An 18434-nucleotide genomic window follows, 5' to 3' on the forward strand; every position below is an offset into this window, starting at 1 on the left:
CCCTGCCTGGAGAGGGGTGCGCGCAGTGTGTCGGTGGGGGGTGGGGATGGGGGTGGGGGCGGAGTTGTTGTGCGTCTAGTGTCAGGACAGCCCGCGCTTTTGGCTTCAAGTTCCTGGGTTTCTGCAATCGCTTTTTGCAAACCAGACAACTTTCCCTGCTCGCGACAGCAGCCGCAAGTATGTGGGCTGCCCAGGCTCTCGACCAGGGTCGCGGGCAGCGCTCCGAGATAGGAAGGATTGGATTGGGAAAGCGACTAAGGTATCGTGAGAGCGAAGAGCACAGATGGTGGGGATGAACCGTCAATCGGTTCAGCATTCCAGAGACTGAAGTCAAATCTTTCCTCCACCTTACCACTCACACATAACTGACACCCGGTGGACTAAAAGGCTAATGAACAAGCCTGGGGGCCTTCAAACTGAGAAGACGGTTCTATGAAGGCCAGAATCTGGTGAAAGTTATGCATGTTACCCAGCTGCCGACCCCTGTCCTGGCAAGTACGGCTTCTTGCCCTGGGAACCTTCGTTGATTTGAGGTGGTGGAAGCTACGGTAAAGAATAAAATCAATGTCCACAGCACATCTGGCCTGGTTGACACTATGCATCATCAGCTCAGACATGGAGATGCAGGTTTTGTTATTGAAGAATCAAGAATAGGAAGAAATGTGTCTCTACCAACTACTTAAGAAGTGGTATCTGTCAAGAAATGTATCCATTTCTTTTAGAATTTCCAATTTTGTGGAGTACAGGTCTTTGAAGTATGAACTAACGATTTTCTGGATTTCCTCAGTGTCTGTTGTTATGGCCTTCTTTTCGTTTCTGATTTTGTTAGTGTGGATATTCTCTCGCTCTGCCTTTTAGTTAGTTTGGATAAGGGTTGTCTATCTTGTTGATTTTCTCAAAGAACCAACTAAGAAGTGAATACATAATAAAAATAAACACTAGGGGTGGGGGATTTTCAAGAACTGGTTTGTTGAGTTCTTCGGGCTGGCAAAGAGTCCTTCCTGTTTGGCTGTGAGAGCTGCAGATAGGTCATTCCCTCGGAGGGGATACTGTGGGTGAGCTGCTGAGGAGGGAGGGCCAGAAGGCAGTGCCAAAAGCTAATTCAGGCACATGCCCTGTCTACCCTCAGCCAAGCACTTGTCATTATTTTAAAAGTTAGGTAAGTTAGGCACAATGGAGTACCCCTGGGGTCCCAGCTATTCAGGAAGCTGAGGCAGAAATCTCTCCCTGGAGACCGTGAGTTTGTAGCCTGGACAGCATTGCAAGACTCCGCCTTCAGAAACAAAACAAAACCAAAACTTGGCTAGTGCCAAAAACAAAACGCAGTAGAACAAAAGGTTATATAGTGCTGGAAAAATAGGGAAGCAGTCCAAACTAATGAAAGAGACTTACAAAGTAGCACATGACTGACTAGTGGAAGAGGAAGGTAGCATCCAGCACCCCAACTACACCACCAAATCACCTTTTTAATTGGACATATGAAATTATAAGAGAAAGATCAGACTCGGTCAGGTGGTCTGAGAGGCGCCCAACACTTCCTCTTCTAGTGTGTATTTGGAGTTTTCCTGTTCCATCAAGACAAGGAGGCTGAGTGGATCTGCCCAACATGAGTTCTATCCTGCATACATCTAACCCTCTAAAAAGATGAGGACCCAGGTTTCCTCCCCTTACTTCTGGGTTGACCTCCTAACTTTACTCCAAAGGACCTGGCAGAAGTGATGCTTTGACAGTCTTTGGCTAGATCCTGAGTTCTCTTCAGCCTGGGGTACTGTTTTTTTGTTTGTTTGTTTGCTTGTTTGTTTCCCAGCTGCCATGCTGTGAGGCAGTTGGTCCTGTCTTCAGAGGCAATGAACTCACAGCGAGGATGGATTTGCACTAGCCTATGGCCAGGACCAGCTCTGGACAGAGGTGCATCCACCTTGGCTGCTCTATACCAGGTCTGAGGGCCTCACCCTCAGCACAAAAGATCTTCCTGGTGGTTGCAAGGCTGGAAGGAGTCTCAAACAGCCTTAACTTTCTTACTCACTCATAGCTAACTGACACAAGAACCACTCCTAAAATGTGAAGCCCTCCTTTTTACCAGTTTCTACAGCTCATCCCTACACTGGCTGCATTTTCCCTCCTTGCCTTCAAAGTGCTGGAGTATCTGTTCTCAACTGTCCACTTTTCCCTCCAGGTGCCCTGGAGGCAAGAGTTAGCTCTCATCCTCTGATTTTCAAGCTGGAGCCTGTAGTCAGAGCCTTTCCTCCGATTTCAACCCATATTCAAATGTTAGGCTTTGGTTTTGGTGTTTTGAGGCAGGGCCAGCCTCAGACTTGAATGACCTTGAACTTCTAATCCTCCTCTCTACCTGCACTTCTTGAATATCACAGGTATATGTCCCCATACTTTGTTTCTGGGGTGTTGGGAACCAAACCTAGGGCTTCAAGCATATTCGGCAATTGATCTACCAACTGGGTGCATCCCCAGTCCCTGTTAAAATGTCTAAGCAATTTCTTGAACATATCACATCCTGAAGACTCTTTCTCAAACCCTCACCTTCCAGATCAGAGAAGGAGAATATATCTTCTCATTGTTAAAGCGACTTATATCCTTGTCACCCTAGACTACTCTCTCTTACATGGCAGTAACAACTTATCAGCAAGGCCTCCAGGGATCACCTTCAGAATAATATCCCTCACCCTTCCTCACCCCCACCACCAGTCTGAACCATACTCAATGATTTTTTTTTCACTATCATTCAATGGATTTCTAATTGTGTTCACTCCTTCCCTCTCTGGCCTAATCAGCCAATGCAGTTTCTTTAAAACAAAGTTTAAGGGCTAGAGGTATCTGCAGCTGTGGCTCAGTGGTAGAGCTACTTACTGCCTAGCGTGTGCAAGGCCCTGGGTTCCATCCCCAGCATGGAGGGAGGGGAAGAAAGCAAAGAAAAAGTAGGACAGAAAAAGAAAGCAAAGGTCAGATGAGGTCTTTCTGCATTCAGAACAAGCCAGGTCTCTCTACTTCATTCCTTCCCCAACTCACAACATCATGGTCCTCTTCCAGGAAGTCTGAGACATGCAGAATGCTAGGCCCCATCACAGGCTTCATGATTTACATCCTTCATGGTATCACATTCCCAGAAGATATACATGCATAGCCCAGTATGGAAAATGTCCTGTTAGCCAGGTACAGTGGTTTATGCTTGTAGTTCCAACTACTTGGGAATCTGAGGCAGGAGGATCTCTTGCCAGATGGACAATATAGCAAGACCTTGTCTCCAAGAGGAAAAGAGAAGAGGAAGAGGAAAGGGAAGGGGTCCACCTGATCCAGGCTTGCCTCCTCCAGGATGTTTTCTATAGTGGTATCTTATTTATGATTTACTAAAGCTTGACTGAGGATTCAGAAAAGCAAAATCAGCCACAAGCCTTAGAAGTCAGTCATACACCTTTAATCCCCGTAGCCAGAATTTAATTCTAGGATTCAGGATTAAGAGCTAGATGGATCTCTGTGAGTCCAAGGCCACCCAGATCTACACAAGAGTGAATCAGTCTAAAAGAGAATTATAGCTCACACCTTTAATCCCAACATTCGGGAAGTATGTAAGACAGAAGCAAGGCCTCAGAGAGGCATTCATTCTCCAGCCACACTGCAGAAAGGTTATAGTCGGAGGCTTGGTGAGAGCCTGTGGAGACAGTCCATTCAGAGGTAAGAAGTTAGTGCCCAGCTGCTTTGCTTTTCTGTCCTTCAGCCTGAAGCTTGAACCCCAATAGCAGTCTCTGGGTCCTTCTATTTATTCATGCTACCGCTTTCTCTACCCTCATTTTCTCAGGCTGCAGCCACACTGGGCTCCTGTCCCCCCCCCCCCCAGCAGCAGACACACTCCTGCCTCAGGCCTTTCCCACACACTATTTGTCCCGCCAGGGTCACTTTGTCCTAGAAATCCATGTAGACTACCTCCCTCCCCCTCCTTCAGACTCTTCAAACTCCCTTTATCTACAGGTCTTTTCTGTCACATTAATGGATTCATCACCCCAGCACTCACGCCTACACCCCTCTGACTTCACTGTTCTCTATAGCACATGTATATAAGTTTTTTATGTTTCTCTCTCTCTTTTTGGAAGCAAGAGATCTACGGGGCAGGGGGAGGGGCGATTTCTGTGTTTGGGACTGTGTCTCCAGCACCTAGAATCTTCCTGGCACATATTACATAGTCAATAGATATTTGTTGAACAATGAATGAGACAATACAGACAGCTTTACTGTCATTAGTCGCCATGGGTCCCAGGGATAGTGTACCCTCTATTATCTTTGCTTACTAAGAAATGTATTATGACAACTGATAAAAGTATGACCTCTCTCTGTCTTTCTTGTTTTTCACCAGGGATTAAACCCAAGGTCTTCTGTAAAGTTACCATGCACTGTGACACTGAGCTACAATCTGGTCTCTGACTCTATTTCCAAATAAAGAACCACCACACAGTTCCTGTTTCCTCTTTGGATTGGATATGCACATGAAGCAGAATCAGCCAGATGGGGGTAAAACTGCACTTTCTACTGCCCAGCTAAGAGGCCACATGGGGCCCTTCCTCCAGAAGACAGCCTAAGGCCAAGGCTGTCCCTCTGGAACCAGAAGAAGGGTTAGCCTTACCCAGCCCTGTGTTCTCAAGTTTCTTTCCTGCAGCTCTCAGTTCTAAGTACATGGGTCATCTGCTAGTGTTGGCCACACTTTTTCCCTTCTGGAGTCTGGCTTTGAAGTCAGCAGAATCCAGGGCTGGAAGCTACAGGGTGGAGGTCACAGACCGCAGGAAGGGAGCCTGGTGCTTGTCGCGCTTCTCAGCAGCAGTGCTTCCAGGAGGTTTTTCCTGAACCTTCAAAGCCTGAAGTTAGATGCACCTGTTCTCCTTCTGCCTGGCAGTAGCAAGTGCCCAAGGCCAGGAAGTAGGTGGGGGTGTCACTGGTAACTCTAGGCCTCCAGAGCTCACTGGGTAATGTCCAGGGGTGTGTTCATCTGTCATTCCTTTGCCTTTGCTTCCCTGGCTCCCATTCCACCTTATAAAAGAGAGGCAGAGAATTCCAACACACTTGGGTATTAAAGAGCAAAGTCACAACAATTTAAAGATCTAGACCAGCTTTATTCCAATTCTTGATCTCTCTTTCCATGAAATGCGCCAGGTTTTCCGATGGGCCAGGCAGAGAAAGTAGGTTGTTTAGACAGAGCAGAGCTGGAGAAAACAGAGACAAAATTCAAAGGGCAGATTGTCATTTCAAAATCACTTTTCTTGTAAAGTAGGGACAGGAATAGAGAACAATAGGTAAATGATGGTGGCTCACCCCTAGCCCCTTCAGCTTCCTGTTCTGTGCATGGAAGAATGTGGATAAAAACTTCTCCACCAGCCCCACTAAGAATAGCCTGGGGCGGGACACATGGTTGTTTGCTTCTCTGTTTCCTCTGAAGATCAGATTAGCAACCTAGTTTCATCTTTGTGACATGAACTTTAGCATGAGTAACTCCATTAAACTATTTGTGTGTAGGGTTGTGGGTGTGCATGGTTAGGTGAGAGTAATGCTTGTATGTGCAAGTCTGCATGTGGATGCCCAGAGGATAACTTCTCCCATCATCTTCAGGGGCATCATCCCTCTCCTGTGAGACAGGGTCCTTCATTGGCCTGGGGCTTATGGATTAGGCTAGACTGACTGGCCAGCAAGCAAGGAATTCTCCTGTCTCTATCTCCCCCTCCCTGACAGAACAAGCACACACCACCATGCTTGGCATTTTTATGTGGATTCTAGGAACCAGGCACATGTCTTTGTGCCTGCAAAGCAAATACTTTATAGACAAAGCCATACTTCCAGCTCTTTGGGATTTTACCTTATCTACTGTGCCAGTCCAAAAGAATGCCTCCTATGAGGTTTGCATAAGAAACAGGTCCAGGGCGAAGGATAAAGCTCAGTGGTAAAACACATGCCTGGATTCTTTGTGACCCTCCTCTATTATTAAGGCCTAGCATGGAGTCACCAAATGTCAAGTCAGTGGTTTCCAAAGAATCTCTAAGGTTCCCACCTCCTCTTTCCTGCATGCCTTCCATCTTGTTCATCCCCATGCCCCATCCCACACTAGTTTCAGTTGACACTCATAGGATGTCTACGGGGACCTCCTGCACACAGCACCCAGCTGAGGGGCATCCACCAGGCAAAGGCCCTGCACTAGATGAAGTCATAATGCACCTTCAGAGCACAGGGACACAGTGCAAAACTGAAGCAAGGACTCCATGACAGAGCATGGAGCAGTGTCAAGGGAAGGAGTTAGTCAGAAGCCAGAATTCTAGGAGCTTTTGGTTTCTCACAGACTCAGTGATGACACCAAGGTCTCAGGTCACACTATATAAATGTTCCGGCCCTATGGCAGTGGAGACCTGATGGTCCCTACTAAACTACAGCAGGCCCAGAGTCTCACTGTGCAGCAAACACTGTGGATGTGTAAAAGCTGTCTACACTCTACAGAGTTAGCCCAGCAACACACAGATACACACAGGACAAGAGAGTTGACCATCAAGAGCAGGAGGTGAAAAGCAGAACCAACTTCAGGGAAAGTGATGGAGTGATTGCTGCCTCTCTGGGGCCCTGAATCCCATCTTCATGCACTTCTGTTCCATGTGCGCTGGGAGGACTGCATGAGGGAGGCACTTCATGGTGGATCAGCCCCAGTGCCAGCCACATGCTCACCAAAGCTGGACAACACCAAAACATGCTGACTCTGTCAGTGCTGGGGTGGAACCCAGGTCATTACATATGCTAGCACATGCTCTTCCAATGAGCTACACCTGTGCGTGGGAACTCATTAGCTTACTATCATCTCACATCAATCTTTTTTGTTTTGGTTTGGTTTTTGTTGTCTGAGACAGGGTTTCTCTGTATAACAGCCTGACTGTCCTGGAACTCCCTTTGTAGACCAGGCTGGCCTCGAACTCACAGAGATCCTCCTGCCTCTGCCTCCTGAGGTCCCGCATCAATCTTAGAAAGTCATTCTCCTTTCTGAGGACTTAAATGTCTCCCCAAATCCTGTGCCCCTGTGCCTATTCCCACTCAAGACCTTCACAGTTTTGTTCTGGGGATATGCTTACCCAGCAGCCTGGACCCAGCCATTTTCCCTGAGTCTTAATACTCACTGAGCCCCACCCCCATTGTCTGCCCCCAAGTGTACAGTTCAACTGTCAAGTAGACTCTTCTTGAAGATTGTTTTTGCAGCAAGTGTCACAGTTCCTAGGCTCATCTGTGACAAGAGACCACAAAGGGGAAGGAAGTGACCCACAGAATGGAATTTTGACAGATCTGAGCTATCAGGTCAATGTCTTGCCTCCAAGTAGTAAAGGAAGCTGGAACTGCCATCGCCACATCTGGCTACAGCCTCAGGACTTTTGGACATCCCCTCCTTTTAGCCAAAACCCAAGTAGGAAGGTTTACAGTATGGGTATGACTTGAAGGCAGACCACAGGCCTGGACGAGCCAGGAAATGCCTGCTGTTTTTCTGGGCAATCCCAGTAAGTGATTAAGCACCGCCCAACGCTGAGGACCTCAGCTGGGAATCTCTAGAGGACGTGTGTTTGCTGATCAGGAGCTAAACAAGTTAACAACATTCCCAGTCACCATGGAAATGTAAAAGCAACCAACACTGCCACCAGGTGGTAGAATTCTACCCTTGCCTTCAAAGCTAGTTCTGCTTTAATCTCCCCCTAGACGAGTCAAGCAGAACATAAGGCATTCCTTAAAGGAGGCCGCCATCCAAAGGGGTCCAGGAGAACTGCCTTCATATGAGATGCTCTGAGAAGAGCCTCTTGAAATAATTGATGAACACAGGATGACTGGCAGAAGCAGTGTGATAGTTCTGACCCCAAGGATTCTGACTCCGGATAGCAGATAAGGGATTTCTTCTAGAAGTTCAGGATACATAGTTAATATGGTCGACTGGGTATATGAGGTTTATTTAGTAAAGAAGCAGATTTCATTTTATAAATGAATATTGGATTTACTTTAAAATATGATAAATTGGGACACATGGACTCTGGGGGTTGAAAAGAAACTGGGCGGGGTGGGGGGAGTGGAATCCTCCAGCAATGGCAGATAAGTATGGTGGAAAGAAAGAAAAAAGTGTAGCTCAAGATGCATGCAGAAGCTGCAAGAGGCTTGAAAAGGACAGATGTGAACAGCAGCAGAGGGCTTCAGGTTTTTAGCTGAAAGTCTGGGAGAAAAAGCATGCCAGAGTCCAAACACCAGCAAAATCCTGGGCAACCAGAGCATAAAGGTGGCAGAGGTCAGAGCTAGCTTCCTAGAACCCTTTTACAGTTTGGGGAGTTCTGATCTACCATTGCTAGTTATGTGAGATCAGTCACATTTAATATAGAATGTATGAATTCTAATCTAGCAGAGGGCGAAATGGAAGAGGCTGAAGGATGGAAAGGGGAAGAAATGTGTGAAACGAAGAATGGCTGGGAAAGCAAAGCATACATACAATACGCATGCATGTGCACACATACAAGTTAATGGAAACAAATGTTTAAATGTCAACAATTATAATTTATATAAAAGGACTAGGTTCTCTTTTCAAGGTGAGGGTATTTAGAATTTAAAAAACGTAAAACATCCTAACTGTATACTTCATAACTAACCCAAGGCCTATTAAGAAATGTTAGTGGGGCTGGGTGGTTGGTGGCACACACCTTTAACCCCAGCACTCAGGAGGCAGAGGCAGACGGATCTCTGAGTTCTAGGCCAGCCAGGTCTAGAGAGCGAGTTCCAGGACAGGAAACCCTGGTCTACACAGAGAAACCCTGTCTTGAAACACCAAATAAAAAAGAAAAGAAATGTTAGTGGAAGAACGATGTGGTTTAAATGAGAATGGCCTCCAGAGACTCATATATGTGAATGCTTGATCAAAAGTTAGTGGACTGCTTTGGAACGATTGGGAGGTGTGGCCTTGTTGGAAGAAGTGTGTCACTAGGGGTCGGCTTTGAGGTTTCAAAGGCCCACCCCCTCCACCCCTACTCTCGGCCTCCTGCCTGTGTTCAGGATGTAAGTTATCAATTACTGCTCCAAAACACCATGTCTGCCTGCCCGCCACCACACTCCCCGCCACCACACTCCCCACCGTCATGATCTCGGACTAACCCTCTGAAGCTGTCAGCAAGCCCCAGTTAAATGTTTTTCTTTTAGGCATTGGCTTGGTCATGGTGCATCTTCACAACAAAAGAACAGTAACTAAGACGGATGGAAAGAAAACATATACTAAAGAAATGTAAGTTAAATATCTGCACGGTAGGAGGAAATACAAGAGGAGAGAGAAAGGAAATCAAGGCACAATGAATGCTTCCTGGGAAGGCCATGAACTTCAGTGTTGTTTTTAATGTCTTTTACTCTTTGGCTGTTTTGGCCTTTTTAGGGGGCCTTTCACCCAGCTCTCAAATAACTCACTCATGGAGGCTTATTCTTAGTTATGTGTGTCCAGCCTTAGCTTGACTTGTTTCTAGCCAGCTTTTCTTACCTTAAACTATCCCGTCTACCTTTTCCCTCTGGGCTTTTGTCTTTCTTACTTCTGTATATCTTTCTGTTTTACTCCGTGGCTGGCTGGGTGGCTGGGTGGCTGGGTGGCTGGGTGGCCCCTGACACCCTCCTCTCCTTGTTCCCTCACAGCTCTCCTCCTCTTCCATGGTTCTCCTTCTACTTATCCTCTCTGCCTGCCAGCCCTGCCTACCCTTGCTCCTGCCTTGCTATTGGCTGCTCAGCTCTTTGTGAGACCATCAGGTGTTTTAGACAGTAACACAGCTTCACAGTTAACAAATGTTTATACAAAAGCCACGCACTTTAAAATAATATTTCCCAACACAACAACTTGCACCTTATTCTAGAACAATGATCAGAAGATGACAGAAACTCAAGAAGAGACCTGCAAATTGACTCTAACAATATTTCAGTGTATGTGTACATAATCCCAAAACTTGTCCTTGAAACTCAAACAATGACAATATCATCTAGATTTCCAGATTGACTATCTTAATAGATTCAAGCTTTACTTACAAAACTGAATTGCATAGAATTGGCCAACACACAAGGAGGAGTTTGGGCCTGATAGTCCCTCCAGGTTCCACCATCCCTCTGCCGTGAGTAGGTTATAAACCACTTTCCTTTTACCCAACCCTCTTCCCACTCCCACCCTGTCTTTGTCTGAAACTGCTTTGGGACAAGTGACTTGACTCAGGTGGTGACCCAGGAAAGAGAATGGAAACTTAGAACTGTGGTACGGGAATAAGGAAGCACCAAGCAAAGCCCCATTCCGTGCGGCACGACTTCAGACTTCTCCAGAGCACTCGTCACAGGAATTCACCCTGCTCTGCTGTTCACTACTTTGCTCATACGCTGTTTTTGTCTAAGTTGTTCTGTTAGCAGTGAAGACTCAAATATTGGGGTGAAAATAGGTAGTTCAAAGAGGCAGCAGAGGGGTGACCAGCTGACCTTCTCTCTACACTTTCCAGATGGAAGAGACCATGAAATCTCTGAGTTCCTTCCCTTCTCCTACCTGTGCATCTTCTCTATCCATATTCCTGGCTTCTTTATGGCTAATTCCTGTCAGTTAGTTGCTGGCTCCACCCCCTGATTCAAGGTGACAAAAGGCTTAGAGGTGTTCCACTCAGAAGCCACGTGAAGGAGTCTTCATTATGTTCACTGATAAAATGAATGAGGATACACACACACACACACACACACACACATGCATGCATGCACAGGAATAGGCAGAAGCTCATTCATGTCCAAAAACACACACATACATGCACAAGCACATGCTCATGAACGTGCACACACACAGTACCCCTCTGAAAACCTGGACTTAACTGGCAATTATTACTGAATCTTTGGGCCTACAGGAACTTCCCATCAATGACATTAAAAGATTTCCCAAAATGCCTCACCCAGCATCTTGGTCCCTTTGTTCACAATTAAATGACACTTTAGCTATTATACAAAACTGGCCATGTTTGGCAGGAGAGATGACTCAGGGGATAAAGGTGCCTGCCACTAAGCTTGATGACCTGGGTTCAATCCCCAAGACACATGGAGGAAGGAGAGAACCAACTCTGAAAAGTCATCCTCTGACCTCTACATCATGTGTTCCATGGCGTGCAAGCACACACACACACACACACTAAATATATGTGAAAACAATCAAAACTGGCACTGCATTGGAGAGGGAAACAAAATGGCGTTGGCATGCCTGGTGAAAGGATACATAACTTTGTTTACACTGTACTAACAATAGATGAACTGGACAACACAGTTAACTATAGATAATAACCAACATCATGCTCTTGAAATAACCACTATTAGTTACTTTTCTATAAAAGCACTATTTAAAAAACTACTTCGGGAAAGCAGGGTTTATTTTGACTCGTGGTTTGAGTTTATAGTCTATCGTGGCGGAGGAGGCATGACATCAGGAGTGTGAGGCAGCAGGGCACATTTTTACTACAGCTGGGAAGCAGAAAGGTTAGTGCTAGTGAACGCCTCACTTTCTCTTTTTCATTCAGTCTGGGCCTCATTCCACATTTAGTGTGGGCCTTCCCACATCAATTCAAACAATTTCGAAATTCCTTCACAGACATGCCCAGAGGTTTGTCTACTGGATGATTCAAGGTCTTGTCACACTGACAATATTAGCCATCATAAGGTCTAAAATGGATTTTAAGTCATTATTATGAAATATGATAAGCATTGGAAGCAGAGGTTACATCACTTTACTCCATTTAGACAATCCACATTGCACATATTTTGAAAAATCATGCCAAACCAAGTATGGAGAATTTTTATGTATTAAAACTGTGGTGGTTTGAATAGGAATGGCCCCATAGACTCGCGTCTTTGAATGCTTGGCCTATAGGGGGTAGCGTTATTAGGAGGTGTAGCCTTGTTGGAGAAAGTGTGCCACTGTAGAGGCAGGCTTTGAGGTCTCATATGCTCAAGCCATGCCGAGCGTGGTACTCAGTCTCCTTCTGCTGCCTGCGATAAAGATGCATGACTCTCAGCTCCTTCTCCAGCACCATGTCTGCCTGCTTCCCAGGTTTCCCACCATGTCCACCATGGACTAACCCTCTGAAACTGTAACACACCCCCAAATTGTGATGGTCACGATATCTCTTCTCCTCAACAGAACTCTAACAGCATTTGTTGTTCTTGCAGGAGGGCAGGCTCCCAGAACCGACATAGCAAGAGATCTGCTGCCCTCTTCTGGTCCTCTGGGGCACCACGCGCATTTGGCATCCAGATAGATACACAAAAACATTCACATAAAATGAAAAAGTAAGCTTAACTAATTAAATTTTAGAAATAAGAGAAAAGAGGTAGAATAGAGGGTCTTTGTAGGCAGGGAGTGAAAGAGAAATTCTGGAATGTCAATATAAGACTGAACAAAATCCGCAAAGGGTGGAGGGTGGATGATGGGACACGAATGGGAACGAAGACACTCCAAAGCCTGGGTGGAGATCAGGGATCAGAAAGAAGGCATGGCTGGTGGCGCTGAGGGTGGCTCGGAGAACTGGGTAGAAAAGGTAAGACATTTTCTCTAATGGGAAGTGTGACTTTAGAACGGACAGTCACCGAGAATGCGTGTGAACTGGGCCTGCCAGCAGGTGGTGACAGTGTGCCGTTTGTGATCATTGGGGCCTAAGACTTTTGCCCCTAGATGGACCTGTAAAATGGGGGCCCAGGAAAATCCATGGAAATCTGAGGATATCTGTTTCTCCAGTTGTCTTCTCATGCCTGAGTAGCCTAGGGTATGGCCACTGAGAGACGCTGCTTTCCAGACCAGCTTTCTCCCTACCTATTTGTCAGAAGTGTGGTTCTAGTCTGTCAACAAAACAACAGGTGGGCACTTAAGTAAGAAAACTGAAGGTCCTGGCTCCCCAGTCCCAATCTGGAGAACCTTCAGCATCTCAGGAACCCACAGAGGGAAGTCAAAGGTGACATGAGAGCAGGGCAGAGCCACAGAGTTCTCCAATGAGCTAACTTTGGCAGCATTCAGGGGCTTTCCCAAAGGTGACCCTGTAGGTCAGCTTGTCACTGTGGCAAAAACCCAGCTCATCAACATATGAGAAAGGTTTGATTTGACCCAGGATTTCAGAGTTCTCATTGCATAGTTGCTTAGCCTCCACACGTTGAGCATGAGAACAATAGAGAAGCTTGACCTACTCATAGTGACTGGGAGAAAAGGGAGGGGCAAGTTCCTAATATCTGCTCAAGGGCATAATTCCAGCGACCTAAGTCCCTTCCGCTCAGCCTCTCACAGGCTCTGCCACTTCCCAACATGCCACTGGCTGGCAACAGTGCCTTTCATACATGGCCTTTGGGGGACATTTAAAACCCAACTTAACTGACCACCCATCATAACAGGACACGAACATGCCTGTGCACTCTTATAGAATCAACCTGTATAGCATCAGGGAGCTGAAGTGTAGGTTAGAGAATAGGGAGACTATTTCACAATCGCTACTGGGGGGTGGCAGTCCAGATAAGCCATTGGGATAATTATATATTATCAATTGACGGAAAAACGAAATTGGGCCTCTACCCTACAGCTTAAAGGAAAGCACTTCCAGGTAGATCACAAATGTAAGGGTGAGAGACAAAACTGTGAAGCCTCTTGACGCTTTGGTTTCCATGAGACTTTGCTTACCCCAGGACCATGACTTACTCCAGTCCCTTTATTTTGCTTAGGAATTAGCGGGAGTTTTAGCTCAATTTGACAAGTGCCCCTCCACACCTGCTCTTTTTATTCATGGTCGGCCTTCTTTCTCTGTACCATTTTGTTCCAAATGTATAGATCCATTCAACCATAAAACAAAAAACATTTTAAAGCTCATCTGTAAGTACACATGCACTCGTTTTCCTTTATCATTTTCAAAATAGCACAACCTATAGCTATCTCCATGGCATGTTACATGTTATAAGTCACCTAGGAAGGACTGAGCCATGTGGAAGGATCTCAGTTCTATGAAGACGCCATGTTGCATCCGTTACTTTTCTGTTGCTAAAAGAAGCCAGCCTTGAACTCCTGATCCTCCTCCCTCAGCCTCCTGGCTGTCAGAAATATAGGTATGCACCACTACACCTGGTTTTAAATGATGTTTTTAGGAAGCAGATATTTAATTTACTGAGCACTTTTCTTCTGTGGGTATCTGTGTGCATATGTGGTGTGAGTTCATGTGTATGTGTTCACATGTGTATGTGTTCACATGTGTGTGAATGCATCTGTGGGGGAGGTTCCTGTGCCAATGTGTGTGTATGTGCTTGTAAAAACTCAAAATTAATGTCAGGTTGAAGGGCCCAGACCCTCACCCAGCCCCCTGCTTTGTCAGCCATGACAGGCTGCAGAAAACGCCCAGAAAGATGTAGGCCCCTGACTCAGCATGATATGCTGAGCACCCCCCGACCCCCCAACACACACCTTGTCCAACCTTGCCCTAATTACTGGGAATAAACTGCCAGATACCCTTCATGTGATAAGGAACCAATCCAAAGTTAGCTGGCAGGCTTTGGATGTACTTTACTGATAATAGTGGAATGCAGTAGGTAGCGATGGCCCTTGGATGGCCTCCAGGCATAACAACCTTTCTGCAGCTGCAGCTGACCAATCAACTTAGGACAGGTTCCCCCATCCCAGAGTTGCACCAATCCTGAGACTGTTACTAAGCAACTAGCAGACCCCCAGACACCTGCCCTTGCTCTACCTCCAATATGTGCCCTGTCCCACTGATGCTCGGGGTTCCTCCTACTCTACTCACTGGGTTGGACAGACAGAGGACCAGAGTTAACTCGTAATTAAAAAGACTCCTTGCTTTTGCATCAGATCTGGCCTCTTGGTGGTTTTGGGAGTTCAGAGTCTGGGCACAATAAGGTGTCCTTTTCTATTGCTCTCCACTTTTTTATTGAGGCAGAATCTCTCACTGAAGCCAGAGCTCGCCGATTACAGCTACTCTAGCTAACCAGCTTGCCCTGTGGATCTCCCATATCTGCCTACCAGGTGATGGATTACAGGCAGGTCACAGTGCCTATCCAGCTTTTCCCTGGATTCTGGGGAGCTGAACTCCAATTCTCATGCTTGCACAGCAAACATTTTTATCCACTGAGCAATTTCCTCAGTTTCCTGTTGAGTGGTTTCAGTATCAACCAAGATAAGTTTATTGTATAGTTTGAGATGCTAATAAATGTATATTTCCTTCACAATATCAAAATACCCTTGCATTCCTGGGTTATTAATAACAATATTAAAATGCCTTTGTGTGCCTGGAATAGATCTTCTGCAGTCCAAGAACATGCCTAATATTCTGTTGGATTGTAAACATTGACAGTTATTTTCAAATTTCATATTTCCATTTATGGAACTAAAATAGAACTGGGAGATGGGTATGGTAACTTTTGAGGGTTCTAGAATTTGGATAATGTTAGGGTTAGAAATCCTACATTTTGCCAGGCGGTGGTGGCACATGCCTTTAATCCCAGCACTCGGGAGGCAGAGGCAGGCGGATCTCTGTGAGTTCGAGGCCGGGCTGGACCGACAGCCTCCAAAACACTACAGAGAAACCCTGTTCTCGTAAAAACAAAAACAAAAAAGAAAGAAAGAAATCCTACATTTTAGCTGTATACAGGAACAAGATCTATACCATAAAAAAATGTTTTATTTGACTTTCAAGAATTGCATGTGACTTCATCAGCCAAATTACAGCATAATGTTTTATGAAGTCCTTGTTTATCTATAGACTCCGTGCTGATGGAGCTACGATATTTCAATGACCTGCACTGAGTTTTTACTGTGTTTTAGTTCCATTATAGCCTTCTAATGGCTCTATTGGTCACATCTTTGGAGCGTAATGTTCATGGGAATCTGACTAGAAATGAGTTTTTCTAAGTATACAAAATGGTTTTTGTGCTTATCAGTAGTATAGTATTGCTTCATGTCATCACTAGGATTGGGATCCGAACCCAGCAAATACTGTTCTGTGAAAGGGATTGGCTATTGTGGGGATTCCTTAATGGGAAATACTTGAAAATATGGCTGTAAACCTTGAAATTGGAAAAAGTCCTTGTTTTTTCTATTGCTGTGAAGAGACATCATGAGACATGGCAACTCTTACAAAGGAAAACATTTAATTGGGGTAGCTCCCTTACAGTTCAAAGGTTCAGTCCATTATCATCATGATGGCACATGGTGGAATCCAGGCAGACATGGTGTTAGAGAAGCAACTGAGAGTCTTACGTCTTTCAGGCAACAAGAAATGATCTAAGACACTAGATATGATTTGAGCATATATGAGACTTCAAAGCCTACTTCCACAATGACACACTTTCTCCAACAAGGCAATACCTACTCAACAAAATCACACCTCCTAATAATGCCACTCCCTATGAGCTTATGGGGACAAATTACATTCAAAGTACCACATATACTTTGTACTTTTGTCAATTCAGTGGTAATAATATGTATTTTCTCATATGTACCATTTGTAGATTTTTCCCTAATAAAAGCATTATGAGTTTGAATTCCATTGTTATTATTTTGCTTGATTTTATTTTATGTTTGTATTTTGTCTGCAGATATGTCTGTGTAGTTTTTGCATGCCTAGTGCCCACAAGGCTGAAAGAGGGTATCGTATCCCCCACAGCTGGAGTTACAGATGGGTTCTGAGCTTTTGTGTGAGTGCTGAGAACCAAACCTAGGTTCTCTGCAAGAGCAACAAGTACTCTTACTCACTGAGCCATCTCCATAGCCTGCTTTTATGACTTTCATAGCAAATTAATGAACATGCCAGTCATTTTAGATGTGAGTAGTGATTTTATTTTATTTTTTGAAACAAGATATCATGGTCATTTCTTTAATCCCAGCATTTGGGAGGCAGAGGCACGTGGATCTCTGTGAGTTGGAGTTGGTATACATAGTGAGTTCTAGGACAACCAGAACTATATAGTGAGACCCTATCTTGAAAAGAAGAAACAAGATCTCACTCTGTATCCCAGGATGGCTTAGAACTTGAGATCATCTGGCCCAGCCTCCCAAATACCACCTCACTAGGTATAGTGTTTTCTTACATATTCAACATAGTTTTAGCTGGGTGCTCACATAATTGTGGTCCAGCTACTGAGAAGGCTGAGGCAGGAAGATCTCTTTACCCGGAAAACCAAAATAGCTTGGGCAACATAGCAAAAGCCCATGTCAAAGAAAAAAGAAAAATATTTATACATATATACATGTACATATGTATATAAATATATTGTTTTCTCCCTTTTCTCACACCATTTCTGGTATCTCCTTTTTTTACAATATTTCAGAGAAATGTGTCCATTGTTTCTATGTTTATGCAAAACCAGTTGTCAAATGTTATTTATTTCATTTTCACTGTACTTTAAATATCTTTATTCCTATTTGTATCTTTTTCCCCTCTAAAGGATTTCTCACTCAGCAGCATTTTCCATCATCTCACAGTTTTCACTGGGATCAGTTCTCTAATGACATTAATACTTTACTAATATCTTTTGAGCTGGATGCATGCAAGTTGCTGGGCAGGGGCATCACTTTTCCTTGAGATATATGAACAACTTGTATTCATTCTAGACAGGGGACTAACAAAAGACCATGGAAACCATTCCACCCAAGTCTAGCTTAGTGAACCAGTGAGTTTATGGGGGTCACTTACAGGTCCATGGGTGACTTGAAGGCAGAATGTAAGCAAAAGTCACCACACCATGGGCATTGACTCACAGGAGCTGCATCTCTAGAGCACCTTGTGGCTCGTGCAGGCAGACCATCTGCCTTGACAGTCTCCTCTTCCCTGAAACTGCTTAGTTTTCATAACCCTGGGAAGGAGCTGCATGAGTTTTGTGACTTTCTGAGCTTCCGGGATCTACTCATTTTCTTGGCCTTCCTAGATAGAAAGGAAGGCCTTCTTCCTTCTCTAGGAGGGAATGTTTCAATGCTGAGGAAATACACAAGAGTTACTAACTCCCTTCCTCAAACTCAGCTTCTGATAAATTAAAGATGAAGGATGGGGCAAGAATCTGAGGACAGTGCATGATAAAAGTGTGTGAAAGGGGCTGGAGAAACACTTCAGCAGTTATGAGCGCTTACTGATCTTGTAGAGGACCAAGGTTCTGCTCCCAGCACCCATAGTCGCTCACAACAGCCTATAACTTAAATTCCAGGGAATCCAGTGCTCTCTCTGACCTCTGTGGGCTCTTGAACATGTGTAATGCTTACATATGCATGTAGATTTAAAATAATAAATTAACTTTAAGAGAAAAATGTATGTGAACACTCCACACCCACACTGTCCTCATAAGATAAAAGAATCCAGATGAGTGTGGCCCAGGAGCCTCAGAACAAGGGCTGCCATCTCTAGGCAGGAAGGACGGGAGGACTT

At 45.0% G+C, this 18434-nt stretch overlaps 1 long non-coding RNA gene across 1 annotated transcript; it reads left to right on the forward strand.

The window, feature by feature from the left end:
• Positions 1-67: 67 nt before the first annotated feature.
• On the forward strand, positions 68-5099 carry LOC121140557. The gene is made up of 2 exons (XR_005877468.1): positions 68-689; positions 4364-5099. It is a non-coding gene; the product is annotated as an uncharacterized LOC121140557 (long non-coding RNA).
• The last annotated feature ends 13335 nt before the right edge of the window (positions 5100-18434 follow it).

Source organism: Mesocricetus auratus, unplaced genomic scaffold (genome assembly GCF_017639785.1).
Source record: "Mesocricetus auratus isolate SY011 unplaced genomic scaffold, BCM_Maur_2.0 Super-Scaffold_100004, whole genome shotgun sequence".
NCBI classification, from domain to species: domain Eukaryota; kingdom Metazoa; phylum Chordata; class Mammalia; order Rodentia; family Cricetidae; genus Mesocricetus; species Mesocricetus auratus.